The sequence below is a fragment of the Sciurus vulgaris genome (assembly GCF_902686455.1).
Source record: "Sciurus vulgaris genome assembly, chromosome: 7".
NCBI lineage: Eukaryota > Metazoa > Chordata > Mammalia > Rodentia > Sciuridae > Sciurus > Sciurus vulgaris.
The window spans coordinates 90681050-90694824 of NC_136467.1; positions in this window are offsets into that span (position 1 = coordinate 90681050).

Below are 13775 nucleotides of genomic sequence, written 5' to 3' on the forward strand. Positions count from 1 at the left end.
TTTTTCTATTTCATATGCTTTCATGGCCATATCAGATATACAGTTGTCTTTACCTGATTTTTACTATACTTTTACCCCAATAAATCTGTATTTTTTCAAATAAATTCTGACAGAAATTGAATAAGACATTAGGAAATTTTTACATTGTTTATTGGTAGAATAATGTTCAAATGTATCTTGAGGCAATCACATAATCTGTACTTTTGCTTTAGATTCTGGGCTATTGATTTCTTATAACTTGATCCTAAATCTCTGAATAATTAAAATCAATCATAATAAGTTACAAGAAATTCTAAAAATTTAAGGTCATTTGAAAAGTATAAATTCAGTTTCTCAGAATTCCATTTTCTAAAATATAATTTATCTGTTCTTTTTGACTAGAGCAGAATCTATTCAGGTTATTGGTACAGATTTGGGCTATTGCTACAAATTGAATGTATGTGATAAGTTAATAGCTTATTAAAACCATCTTTTAAAATAATTCAATTTGTCACCTGAGACGAGGGCAGGACTAGTGCCAGAGAAGTTAGGGTTATGTTTTGGATCAGAAAACAAGATTTCAGAGGCTGATATGAACAATTCTATTCCCTAAATCTCAGGAATTGGTAGCTTACTTTTCCTGAAGGTAATTTTAATTCCTAGGGATGACCAACACCTTTATTATTTTTAGATTAAAGAAGATGATTATTTGTAGATTAAAAAAGAATAAGAGAGCACCAAAGAAGACAGAAGGATTTTTTTTTTTTTAAATGAAGAATGATCACTCTGTATCTTAGATTAAGGTATTAGTTAAGTGTTAAGGTGTATAAATGCTGCACTGCATTTTTTTTGAAGCCTCTTCTTTAGAGAACTTTCTGATCTGGCTCATGCCCTATCTTCTGCTGTCCCCTAGTTCTGTAAGTTCCAGCTACACAGACTTCCAATTCTTTGAACAACCTTATTCTATCCCTTTATGCCCAAGGGCTTTTCCTTAGCTCTTTCCTCTGCAGAAATTGATCTTTTTTTTTTTCTTACCTCTGCCCTCAAACACATAGACTCATGCATGCATGTACATAGGCATGCACACTCATGCTTTTGGTTTTGTTCTATATGTTGTTTCCACGTGGAAAGAATTCTCTATTTCCTTTTGTTCGTGCCGTGGGCTCTTTCTTTATCCTGAGATGGGAATCATGAAAAGCAGCCTACCATGTAGGATTCTGGGAGGTAAAGCATTCTAGACAGATGGAAGAACAAGTGCAAATTGCCAGAAGTTGAATCAAGCAAAAATTATAAAATATGCCAGTACAGAGTGGGCAAGACAGGGTCAGAGAAGTAAGCAAAGGACAGGGCCTTATATGTCACAGTGACAAGTTTGAAGTTCACCAATAAGCATTGGATTAAAATGTTATTATGAAATGTTCTTTGAATTTTGAATTAGTTAAATTAAATGATAGCACCTTAATCATGTGTCTGACCCTACCTGAAGGTAATATTTTTCCAAAAGATGAATAACAGCTTGCTTCAAGAAATATGAAGTGCCTACTTGTATAAGGATTGCTGAGTGCTAGCTATGGGCTGAAGAATACAAAGTTGAAAAAGCTTTGATCCCTATGGTGGCTAGTAAGAGTGGAATGATATGAAGTTATGTGGACCTGACACTCAAGATTTTCTGAATCCCACCAGAGACCAGCCAGACCTCCCTGAAAAGGTGCCCCCAGAATTACATGATAGGAATGGGGAAAAAGAAACAGTATAGTTTCTTATTACTAAGTAGGGCATCTACTGGAACCTTAATACAGAATGCAAGTAAGCTGGCCCAGAATAATTTGTCTCACACTCCTTTAACCTGCAGCCCCATATTGGGCAGTTGTATATATGAAAGATATTGAAGAATAGAGGCTGAGAAAAATGAAAGAAAAATCAGGACCTATTTGCACTCTGCCACTTTCTCTCAGGAGGAAGAACATCCTTATGGGAAGTCTGTGTAAATAGGATAAAGACCATTCCCAGGTGTTCGTGAACCTTCACTTTTGCTCAGTGGCCAAGATAATGCCTATAAACCTGACCTTTCATGGCAGCACTCCTCTGTATGTGTTTGGGGAAGGAGGGTGTGGAGAGTAGGCAAGAGGTGGGAAAGAGAAGAGGGCAAGGAAAGTACTAATATGCAGCTGAACTTTCCCCAAATTCTAAATTTTCCCTCAAGAGGTTTTGCTGGTATTGCAGTAGATGATGTACAAGTAAAATGAATAATACTGCTGCATGATGTCCTAATAAGTGGTAGTATTGGTGAAATTCTAGATGACATTTACTGAGTCTTTGCTATATGTCAGGCACTATTCATGGTGCCACAGTTCAATCTTCATTGTAGTATTGTGCCATCATGGTTTTAAAGATGAGGAAATTGAGAAAGAGAAGGCTAAGTGACTTACTCAAGGTCATGCTGGAAGTGGCAGAGAACCTAAGGTAAAGAATAAAAAAACACGGACGCCAGTTTAAACTGGAAAGGTGAATGTTATCCCTGGTATACTTTCCTCAGGTTGAGGACATGAAGTACAGGGAATGTTTGGATAGAAAAGTTGGAGTTCAGGGAGGGTGTGTACCTGAAGAGATTGGCTGGGTCAGCTGATTGCTGCCTGATTAGCCTGATTAGTCTTGCCACAGGTAAGAGGGAGCCTGGAAACAGTACACTAAAGAACTATGATGGAATGTTTTGGAAATGTGCAAAAATCTGTTTCCAAGCTTATAGCAAGCTACACTTTTAAATAGTGTTGAATTGTAGGTTGAAGTTATTATGCAGACATGTTTTAGTTCTCTTGAAAGCTGCAAAACAAGGGACAACTCTTGCTGCATCTGTAAATAGGCTGCTATCTGTTTTTCTTTCTTTTTGTAGTTGTAAAGAATCATTCATGCCAGCGTGGTTTAATGAGCTTCAGCAGCTGTTAAATGGAATTATATATTCTGTTCAATGAGGGCCTTTTATTCTGCCTTTGTCTCCCGACCATCTTGGTGTCTTCTCTAGCACCAGGATACTTCTAAATCACAATGGCCTGAGTTGTTCTTAGTTCAGGAGATTCTGAGGTCAGGGTCAAACTAGGCCTAGAAAAGAGAGAGGCTATTTTGGCAAAAGTGATCATAATAGGATGTTATTTTTCTATATTACAACTTCCCTCTTTACCAAGGACTGTGAGGAATGCTAGAGGGAAAGTTTTTTCACAATTTTCTAAACATTTTTAAAGACAAAATAATTATCTACCAAATTACCCACAGGCACAAACTTTCAATCTTCCAAGTAGGAAACTTAACTAACTCCATAGACAGCTGATGCTGAGGGAATGGAATGAGACTTGGTTCTTCTCTTCCTTCAAGATGTTTCTTTGTTCCATACCTGTTATTCTTAGAGATTCCTGGACACATCTTGCAGTTTGAAGATTTTCAGCTTTCCAATCTGTTATTGCTCAAAGTTCAAACTTTAACATTTAGTCTTCCTCAGCTGTTTCTCTGAGATGACCACTTTTCTCTAGTGCATTCTAAAAAGTACCAACTCCCCTTGTGCTACCAGGAAGTCACTCCTCATTCTGGAGCTACCAGGTTCCTCTCTGGGTCTCTAATATGCAGGAAGCCAACCTGTTCTAGTCTGGTCTCAGTGGGATCTGCCTCTTACTATGGTGATGGATCTGTTTATAGCTGGTACTTTTTGGTCGAAAGGAAATAACTCCAGATTGGATTAACTGCATAAATCTCTCATTGCCGAGGAGTTTAGAAACTCTATACTTCTTCATACACAGGAGAACCATCTTGCCAAACACTTAATCTCTCACCTCCTTTGGAAAGAATATTTACATTTTTTTTTTTCAAAAACAGTACTGCCATATTTTTGCTATAGGAAAAAAATACCTGCTAGGCATATCTGACTATCTGCTACATGAGAAAAAAACAAACAAACAAACAAATAGGTCTGTGACTTACAGGTTACTATAAATAACTACTAACAGGTACATCCTGGTGAAGTGCTCATTTAACCAATTAAGTGTTATTTACGAGTCAAACAGAGAACCAGAGAATAAGCACAGGAAACAAAAATACTTTTATGAATAGATATACACAGATAAATCGCAGTTTCATATTTTTAGACTTCCATTTTCTGGACCTTCCTGTTCATTATTTATAAATTTGAACTATTCATCCAATAAGTGTTACATTGATCCAATTGTGCTGTTCTGATTATCTGTTACACCTCTCCACCTTTAAAATTATGGTAATGTATGTATCTTGTAATCTCTTCACTTTTACATCTCTTCTCTTTTGAAGAGGAAGTTATTTTGATGAACAGTGATAATAAAAATATTCCTAAGCAGTAAAACAGTGCTTGGTGAAAGGAGAAAACCATGAAACCGTTCCATGTTTTTTGTCTTTATTTATAATACTAAGGAGATGTTGAAAATATAGGAAGACCGACCTGGGTCTAAAGCTAGAGCATAACTTTCTGCCAACACAGGATTTTTAAAAATATTGTTCAGTAACACATTTTCAAATATTCTGGTGCCATTGGGTCAAATTAATCTCTCAACTAACAAATGTCTTATGTTGTTTCACAGATATTCTCAGAGATATGTAATAAACAATCTATATTCAAGGACTGCTAGGGGAATAGTATTTATGTAGCTTAGCTACAAACATTTGCTCTCTTAACAAAGTGGGCATTTAAAATGAAGACTGTCCCTGGCATTGTACAAGCACAGTAGGAACATTGACCTGCTGACTAAACAAATATGATTGCCAAAGTGAATTATTAAATTTCACATGGCCTCACTTGCTAGAGAATGTCACTCCTTTTTCTCCCACACAACTTCCTACTTTTTTTATTAGATGAACATTTTTCAACACTTGCAGATAATTGCCATATTTTGCTAGTCATTACTATAGCAGTTTCCCACTGTTTATGTTTTAAAACCAGTACTTGGATGAGTCCCATTGAAGCAGAACAAATAGCTATATGTCTGCATCTGTGCAAATATCCATCTAGACTTGCTTTATTAAAAGTCCCAGTGAACTTCAGTCTAACTGCTGGACCTTGTATCACTGCTTAGACAATTGCATCTTCCAGCTACTGTTACTTTTCTAAACATGGGTGATTTCACTTCAGTATTTCCTTCAGAAGACTATTTGGGAGACTCCCTTCCAATAGAGGAAGTGGGTTGATGAGAGCCAGTTTTCTTATTCCAGATCCTTCACATCTCTGGAAAGCTGCATCCTTTGTAGAAAATAGATCTGTGTGTGTGCCAAAGTGTAACCCTGACGTTCATCAGGGCATGGGGAGGAGGTCACATATTCCTTGTCTGTTTCAGCAGTAATCCTCCCATTTGGCAGGAGTTTGAGAGGAAGTATTTAACAATGGGATTTTATAAAATTCTATGTAGTAAAGAATGTTTTTGTAGTTGAATGGATCTAAGGAAGTTTCTTTTTCTCCCCCCCCCCCCTTAAGTGGAGGGTGTTTAAAGGTAATGGTATCTGTGAATTTATTGGGAGGATTTACTGTTTTATTGAACCTTGTGGAATATTTTTTCTATTTTGTCATTTCCGAGAAAGGTAGTCATCAGAAGAAAAAGCTGTAGCCTCTTAACTTCATACTGGTCTCAAATGTTTTGCTGAAGGGAAATTAGAGAAGAAGTAAAAGTCTCTCAGGAAGGTAAATTTATCCAACAACCAAAGCTCCTTTAATGTCTCCAACCTCTTGTGCATTGTAAGTTGTGGTAGTTAAATAACACAAATAGCTTTATATTAAAACTCTACAAAGTAGAGGAAAAGATATTGTTGTCATCATCCCCTCTGTGCTTCCAGCCATGTGAGGTTTCCAAGATAGCTGCTGACAACACGTCTTCTGGATCTGGCATCCCCATCAGACAGTGTCAAATGGTTGGTTTAGAAATTACTATAGAAAGTTAGAGAACATCTTCTGAGCAACAAGATGAAATCTTTCCTCTAAGACCTACTAGGTTCATAGGTCTAATATTCAAGAATGGCATAGATCTTCACTTGCCTGTGACCCTTCACTTGCCTGTAACAGAGCCAAAGTTACCCGTTTGTGGTTGAAACATTTCAGTGTCTGCTAGAAAAAAGAAGGGAAACATAATATTACCAGTGATACTTTTAAATTTGTTGTACAGTACATTTAGACTGTTAATTTTAATCTTTAAAAATAATTTTAATGAGAGTTAGTACTTGGTACAGGATCATCATAATAGTATTAACTCTTACTCATGATAGGAGAATTAAGTTACTTGGTTCACATCTTTATTGGATGGCAGCCCCACCAATTGGTCATATAGACCAACTGGATGTCTTCTGAGTCAGAGAACTAAAGCCAACATCATATTTTGCACATATAAAATTAATTTATTCACTTGATAGATGCTTATCAAGCCTTTGCCCACATAAAAATATGGCAAAGAACAAGGCAGCCTCCTTTTGTCAAGGAGTTGACATTTAAACAAAGATAAAACATGGAGACAGTTATTGCATGAGAGAAATCATGATTGAGTTGCTGCTGAGAGTTTTAGGAGAAAGGGTATACACAGAAGGTCTGTAGACCTTCTGTAGAATCAGGAAACAGTTCAAAAAAGACATATTTGAACATATTGAAAGACAAGCAGATCCTGGGCAAATGAACTATTGGTGCAGAAACCCCAATAGCTAGAGTGTGTGCAAAGCATGGAGGTGTGGAAGGCAGGCCTTGCTCGGGAAGAACTGCAGGTGGGTCCTTCTGCTTTAGTCAGTGTGAAAAGAAGACCAAACAGAATCAGGGAAATATGACATGGAAAGGTGGGCAGAGGAAGGTGCTTCAAAGGGGGCCTTCAGAAGAGGAGAAAAGTGAGGCTAAAGTGTTAAAGAAAAAGAAGTTAAGGAGGAAGAAGTCAACAGTATCAACAGCTGCAAAGAGATGAAGTAATTATTCTTGAGCAGAAAGGTGTCTTTGTGTGAGGGAGGATGGGAAAACATTAGAATAAATTTGTAATGGGATGCAGTAATGTTGGGGACAGAATATACTTTATTCAGTAGGAAGTGATGTAGGTCACAGCTAAGGGGAATGAGAAAAGGGAGGAAGGTAGAGGTTCAGAAAAGCTGCTGTGAGCTCAATGTGGTGGGCACATGCCTATAATGCCAGGATGTGACTTGGGAAACTTAGACAGGAGGCCAGCCTCAACAACTTAGTGAGGCCCTAAGCTTGGGATGTAGCTCAGTGGTAAAGTGTCCCTGAGTTCAATCTCCAGTATCAAAGCTACAAGTGTAAAAATAGAAAGGCAGACACAAAAGATATTCTGTGCTTCACTGAGGGATGCCTGAGATTAGAGGCCATAAATTTGGGGTAGTATGTATTTACTTGGTGGCATCAAGTCAAAAGTCTAAATATAGGCATAAAGAAGGGAGAATATGTGCACAGGAAACTCCACCTGAGAAAGAAATTTGCCATTGTTTGGCAAGTAGAGCCCCATAGTTATAAAGAGTAACATGAAAGAGGTATTTTGAGAAGTTATACAGTTGCCTTCTTGAGAAGAAGTAGCTTTGTTCCCCTCTACCCCTGTTAACAGTTTGGTTGTATCATGACCCTGAAGTATACACAGCCCACAAATCTGACTCAGCCTTATGAGAATTAGGAGTATAATACGTTGTTTCTTTGATGACTCCTTCTTATTTCCCTCTTTGCTCAAGCATTACAGTTGGTATGTATGTATACTATAGTGCTTAACTTGTACAGTGGTATCTGATGTATTTGGCCCTTTAAAAATGAGCTAGTCTCCATAACTGAATTTTCCAGATAATTGAATTTTATCCCATTTAAAACTAAAGAAACAAAGAAAGACCATTTTGAAGATATATTTCTTTTACTTGGTTTCTCTGAAGGGAGTAGTGGACCTTATTTACAGCAGGTTCTTGATGAGTTTAGGCTTTGGCTATAAACATCAGTTAATGGAATCTGCCTCCTAACTGCACAGAAGCCTTTGGTTTTTTGGTTTTGGTTTTGGTTTGGGGCTTTCACTGTTAATCTCACTATGACTAAATTGTCCCTTAGAAGCAGGGATTATGTCTAATACTTTTCTATCTCCCACAACACTCAGAACAATGCTAATAGAAGGTCCATAAATACTTGGTTTATTTCTAAAGATAGCACAATTCTCTTAATTGTTGGCTCATAATTCATTTAATGTTGGCTAAAAAATATTAGCTTTTTTTTTTTTTTTTTTTTTTTTTGGCAGTCATCAGTATTACTCAGGTCAAGCTTAGTGGCAATTAAAACTCCTTCCTCTTTCATATGAATTGTTCTTTTGCCCCAGTTGGTGCTTGTGCAGCCCATTTTCTGAATTTAAGTATTTAAACTTATGCCCAAGATTTCACAAGAACTGTTGCTATGTCACCTTTCCCCCATAGGAAATTTCTTAGAAATGCTGCCTAATTGTTAAGTTTGATTTGACCCATTGCACTAATATGTCAGAGTCCTTTGGGGTCCAGATTCACTCATTCAACATAATTACTAACTCGTTTAATTGTGTGCTGTATTGGGAGAACCTTTTTTTTTTTTTTTTCTCTAGCTTAATTGGAGATATTAGTAAAGATTAAAATTAAAATGTTGCATAGTAAATGTCCAAGCAAAGTTAGATACATAACTCTCAACACCCTCTTCTGGTTTGATATCTGTCATCTTCAGCTCTTTTAGGGCACATTTGGTAAGCCATCATGAATATCCCTAATTGTATTACGATTCAGACTAAATTTTTCCACAAGGACGCCTTGAGACTTGTTCAAATAGACTTTGCCTAACAGATTTTCTTTGTCCATCCAGTAATCATATTTAAAAGGGAGGAAATAAAAATCAACATACATATTATATAAATATTGGTTTGCTTTCTCTCCCAGATCCTTCTTAGAAAAGATAAAAGATAATCGCTGATCTAAGGCAGAAGATTTCAGACATTTGTTTATTCATCTAATAAACATTTATTAAGCCGTTACTCTGAGCCAGACGCTGTACTAAGGTTGGTGATGCAGCTGTGAACGAGTCAGATGTTGTCCCTGCCCTCCCTAGAAATGTCTGTTATTGCCGGGCTCTCAAAGAGGCCTGTGGATGGGGTGAGAGAGGAAAGCAGCTCCTGGGTAAGTGTTAGACAGACCAGGGCTGGGAAATGGTGTGTGTAAGAAGCGGAAGCTTTTCAGGTTACTGAGATTCTAAAATCAAATACAGTGTCAAGGTCTAGACAGATTGGGAAACTTTGAACTATGTAACAAACCCTAAGAAACTGAAATTTGGAGCAGCTCACTTTCTAAAACATTTAGTATTAATAGATTTTTCATGCCAGTCTATGCGTACTAATGGTAGATTTTACACATTCTGGTTAACGTGCTCTAAAAATGGCACTATCTTCTGAAGTAAATGCCTTTGAACTCAGAACTGCCATATAAGAATTTTGAGTCTTTAGCCTGGTGTGGGGGATGGGGGGCCTTAGCAGAGCAATGAGTCAATTTTTTACTACGTTGCCTAAGACTAATGTTCTTCAGAAAGTTTTCAGAGAATTACTTATGCAACATCCATCTCTCCCACTGTTTCTCCAGAGGGCTCATATAAATCATCTTCTGAAAGTCCTTTGTTTAGGTGTGTGCTATACCTGTGCTGACTCTTAACCTAACTTCTAAGTTAGTTATATCCCATGCACAGATCTCCAAAGGACTGTGGGGGGTGGGTGGGGAACCATAAAATAATCTGCCCAAACTCCTATTTAACCCTAACTCAGTTTGAGGCAGCTTATTCCTAAGTCTGAAGTTGGGTAGCCCCACAGGGAAAAGTCAGGGAAAAGGAATGGTTTTTCTTCCATTAGAACTTGTTCCCCGCAGGAGCCTACTTCTGGGTGCCCAGCTTTCCTTCTCCCTTCTAGGATACTATATGGCAGGGTGTTTGTGTTCAAACTTCAGAAGCTACAGGTGAGACCTCAGTTGCCCAAATGGAAATAAATGCTTCCTTTTTCTTACCATTACTGTATTATTCTCCTTTCCCTTTCTGTTTTCTTTCGGATCTATTTACATCCTGGACTACTTTTACTATCCTATTTTTCCATGTTGTAACTTCCTATATAAATATATGTCACACTTGGAAAAGGAAACCTGTCTAAATGAAATTAGATATGTGGTGCCAGATACACACACAAGGCACCCCTGTGGTTCATTTAGCTTCTTGGTCAAGCATCAATTTAGTAAGAAAGACCTTACCCAACCCCTGCTTTCATCTGAAATATCAATCTCTCACAGCTAATCACTTAACCTGCTGTTTTTTTCCTTTGAAGCATTTATTGCTGCCTGTGAATTATGTGAATTTCTTGATCAATTTTATTTGTCTCCTTATGAATACTATGATATCAAGGATTCACTAATAGAGCCATATAGCCTAGAACACTGCCTGCTACATAGTAAACACTGAAATGTTTTCAACAAAGCAGCACTTAATATGTTTTGATGATTAAGAAGCTTGATGTTTATCTTAATGAGAATTGCCATTACCATCATCCTTCCTCAAGGCTGAGTGTATACTGAAGTTCATTGTTTGTCCAGTGCCACACAAGTAGTAGATGGAGCCAAGATCCACACTCTGCATGTGGCCCGATAAATGTTTCAAAATAAAATATGAAATCATTAAATTAAGTATCATTGGTGTATATTTATAGAGAAAGTATAATGAACATGGAGGCAATGTGTTAAAGTGTGTCTACAAGCAGCTGTTTATTGCAGTGTGTCAACTCCTTATCAGAATGCATAAGACCAGGATATCAAATATAAATGAAACCTGCAGTTAGTCTGAAAGTTGCATTTCCAGTTCCTCTTCATGAACTTCTAATACCATAACTAAGGAAAAGAATTTGATTTTACTCTTCATTTCTTTGACTTACTTCTAAGGTTTGTTCCTCAAGATTTAACTAGTTTGCTTTATTTTCCTCCCCTTTGGGATAGAAGAGAGGTTGGGGAACTATATCTTAGAAGTTTCTAAGTTCTACCCCTTTCAATCTCTGAGATGGCTCTCACTGCCCTAAAGACACCAGCAATTAAGCGACAAGATTTGGAAGCAGTCAAGTTTGTGTTTAGGCATTTGAACTTTTTCTTGTTTCCCTTGCAAACTCCTCAGCCTTCAGATGGATTTGAAAGAAAATGCACAGATTTCACGTGAGTTTTCAGATGATAGGATTTCAGCTTTTTTCAGAGTTTTTGTTTTTAGGTGGAGAATAAATAGAGTGGACTGGGCTAGAAGTTTTTATTTTGCAAAGATAACCAAGTAGCATGTTATTTTTATTTTATCATGAGACTTTTCATTATAGGTTTGTTTTTCAATTGAGACAAGCTTTGAATTTTAACATAATGGAAAAAATTAAGATCTGTGGTAAATTTAATCTGCATGTATAAACACAATTATAGACAAAGATTAAGTACTGAAACAAAGTACCAGAATATTTTAATACTAATTTGTTGTAGAAGTTTTCTTTACTGGATTCTACTGGGTTCTGTTTTACATCAAAAGAAAACATTGTGTCATGTTAATGTACAATAGCCACAAAAAAAAAAAAAAAAAAAAAAAAAAACTGCAGAAGGATACCACCCTCAGTGCTGTGAAAAGACCATTGTCAGACTTTTCTTAAAATATAAAAAGTCGCCTGTTCAGGTTTAACTGAATATAATAAACTACTGGAGAAATGTTTGCTGTTCAGGTTTAACTGAATATAATAAACTACTGAAGAAATGTTTATATTCTTGCTACTTTTTAAAAAGCAGTTAATTATGGTGTTGCGAACAGACATCTTTTTTATTATTATTTAATTTACCTACAAAGAGCACTACATCTTCTTATCTAAGTCTCATCATTGTGAGGCTCAGTGTGTTCCTATTCACTTTGTCTTAAAATTTATTGAAACATTGAGAAAATAGTAACAAAAAGTACCCAAAGAAAAATGATTCATAATTCTGTTCAAGCCTGAATATTTTAATTTTGTATATTATCTTCCAGTGCCTGCCCACTTTTATATAGACACAACTATACTATGTGGTATATTGAAAGTAATTGTATACTTAAAATTATCATATATAGATATTAAGCTAGTAACTTAAGGGGCTACTTTATGTTAATATACTACACTGTTACAAATTATTCTTTAAATTGTTTTCATTTTGATGACTAATATTCTCATACAGTTTTTATTTTTATTTTATTTATTTATTTATTTATTTATTTATCTATTTATCTATTTATTTGGTACTGGGAGTTGAACTCAGGGACACTCAACCACTGAGCCACTTCCCCAGCCTTATTTTGTACTTTATTCAGAGACAGGGTTTCACTGAGTTGCTTATTAGCACCTTGCTTTTGCAGAGGCTGACTTTGAACTTGTTATCCTCCTGCCTCAGCCTTCTGAGCTGCTGGGATTACAGGCATGCACCACTGTGCCTGGGTCATACAGCTTTTTTTGCGGGGGAGGGGATTCTATCACTTTTACTTTTTTATGATAAATTATTTTAAATAATATTACCAAATCAAAAGTAGATTTTTAGCTTCACATGAGTATAACATTCACTGCAGCCATGCCAGCATTGCATGTATATTAAATGTTACTAATTTAGTAGTTTCAGAATGCCAACTCAAAGATTCATTGACGTGAATTTTCGATTATAATAAGAGCAGCAATCTCTGTATTTTACATGAATTTCTTCTTTGGGGAGCTGTATGCTTATAGCTCTGGAAGTATTCTTGGTTTCATCACTGCACATTGAAACATTAATAGACAAGGATTGATAGATATGTATTACATGATCCCCTTATAAATATGTATAATGCTTACCCACATGGAGTTGGCAATATATTGTGGTAAACATGCTTGTTGCCCATTATGAGTTTAAAACCTAAAAGGTAACACAATGACAAAGATAGAGACAGTTTCTCTTTCGCAAGTCAACAATAGATAAGTTGTAGAAAATTCCACTTAATATAAAGCAGACTGTCATAATGGAAAATAGAATGAATGGATTAAAGCTTAAGCAGAAGAAAATATAGGAGTCAAACTAAACCAGAGGTTGAACAGTATGTCTCTTATAGATAGCATATAGTTGGGTCTAGCTTTTTAATACAGCTTGGCCTAGCATCTTTTGATTAGTGTTTAATCCATTTAACATTTACTGTAATTAGTGATGAAGTTGAACTTAGGACTACCACTCTGCTATTTTTCTGTTTGCCTTATGTGTTGCTTGTTCCTCAGTCCTTCCTTTCCTGCCCTCTTTTGTTGATATACCATTTTCATTCTGTTGTCTTTTAAAAATTATATTTCCTTGAATTGTTATTAATAAACACTTCAGGAATTGCAATATACTTATTTATCACAGTCAACTTAAAATTGGTATTGAATTAGCTTTGATAAAAATAATAATATATATTTAGTTAAACCTTGAAACAATATAGTTACATTTACCTTACTTCATTCTTTGTGCTATTATTGCCATATATGTTATATGTATTTTAAAATCCCAAATGGAGTATTATAAGTTTTGCTTTAAGAAGTCATATGACTTCAAGAAATTTTAAAAAGGTCTTTAAATGATATTAAGATGCATGAGTAATGATTAAAATAAATTCTCTCTAAAATAAATCTTTAATGTATTATAATTTTATTGGTTCTGAGAATTTCCAACTCTTTTATCACTTTAAGAGACAAATTTAATATGGAAAAGAGAACAAGAGAAGAGCTGAGTGGTCAGTAGGGCTTGTTCATTTGCTCCCT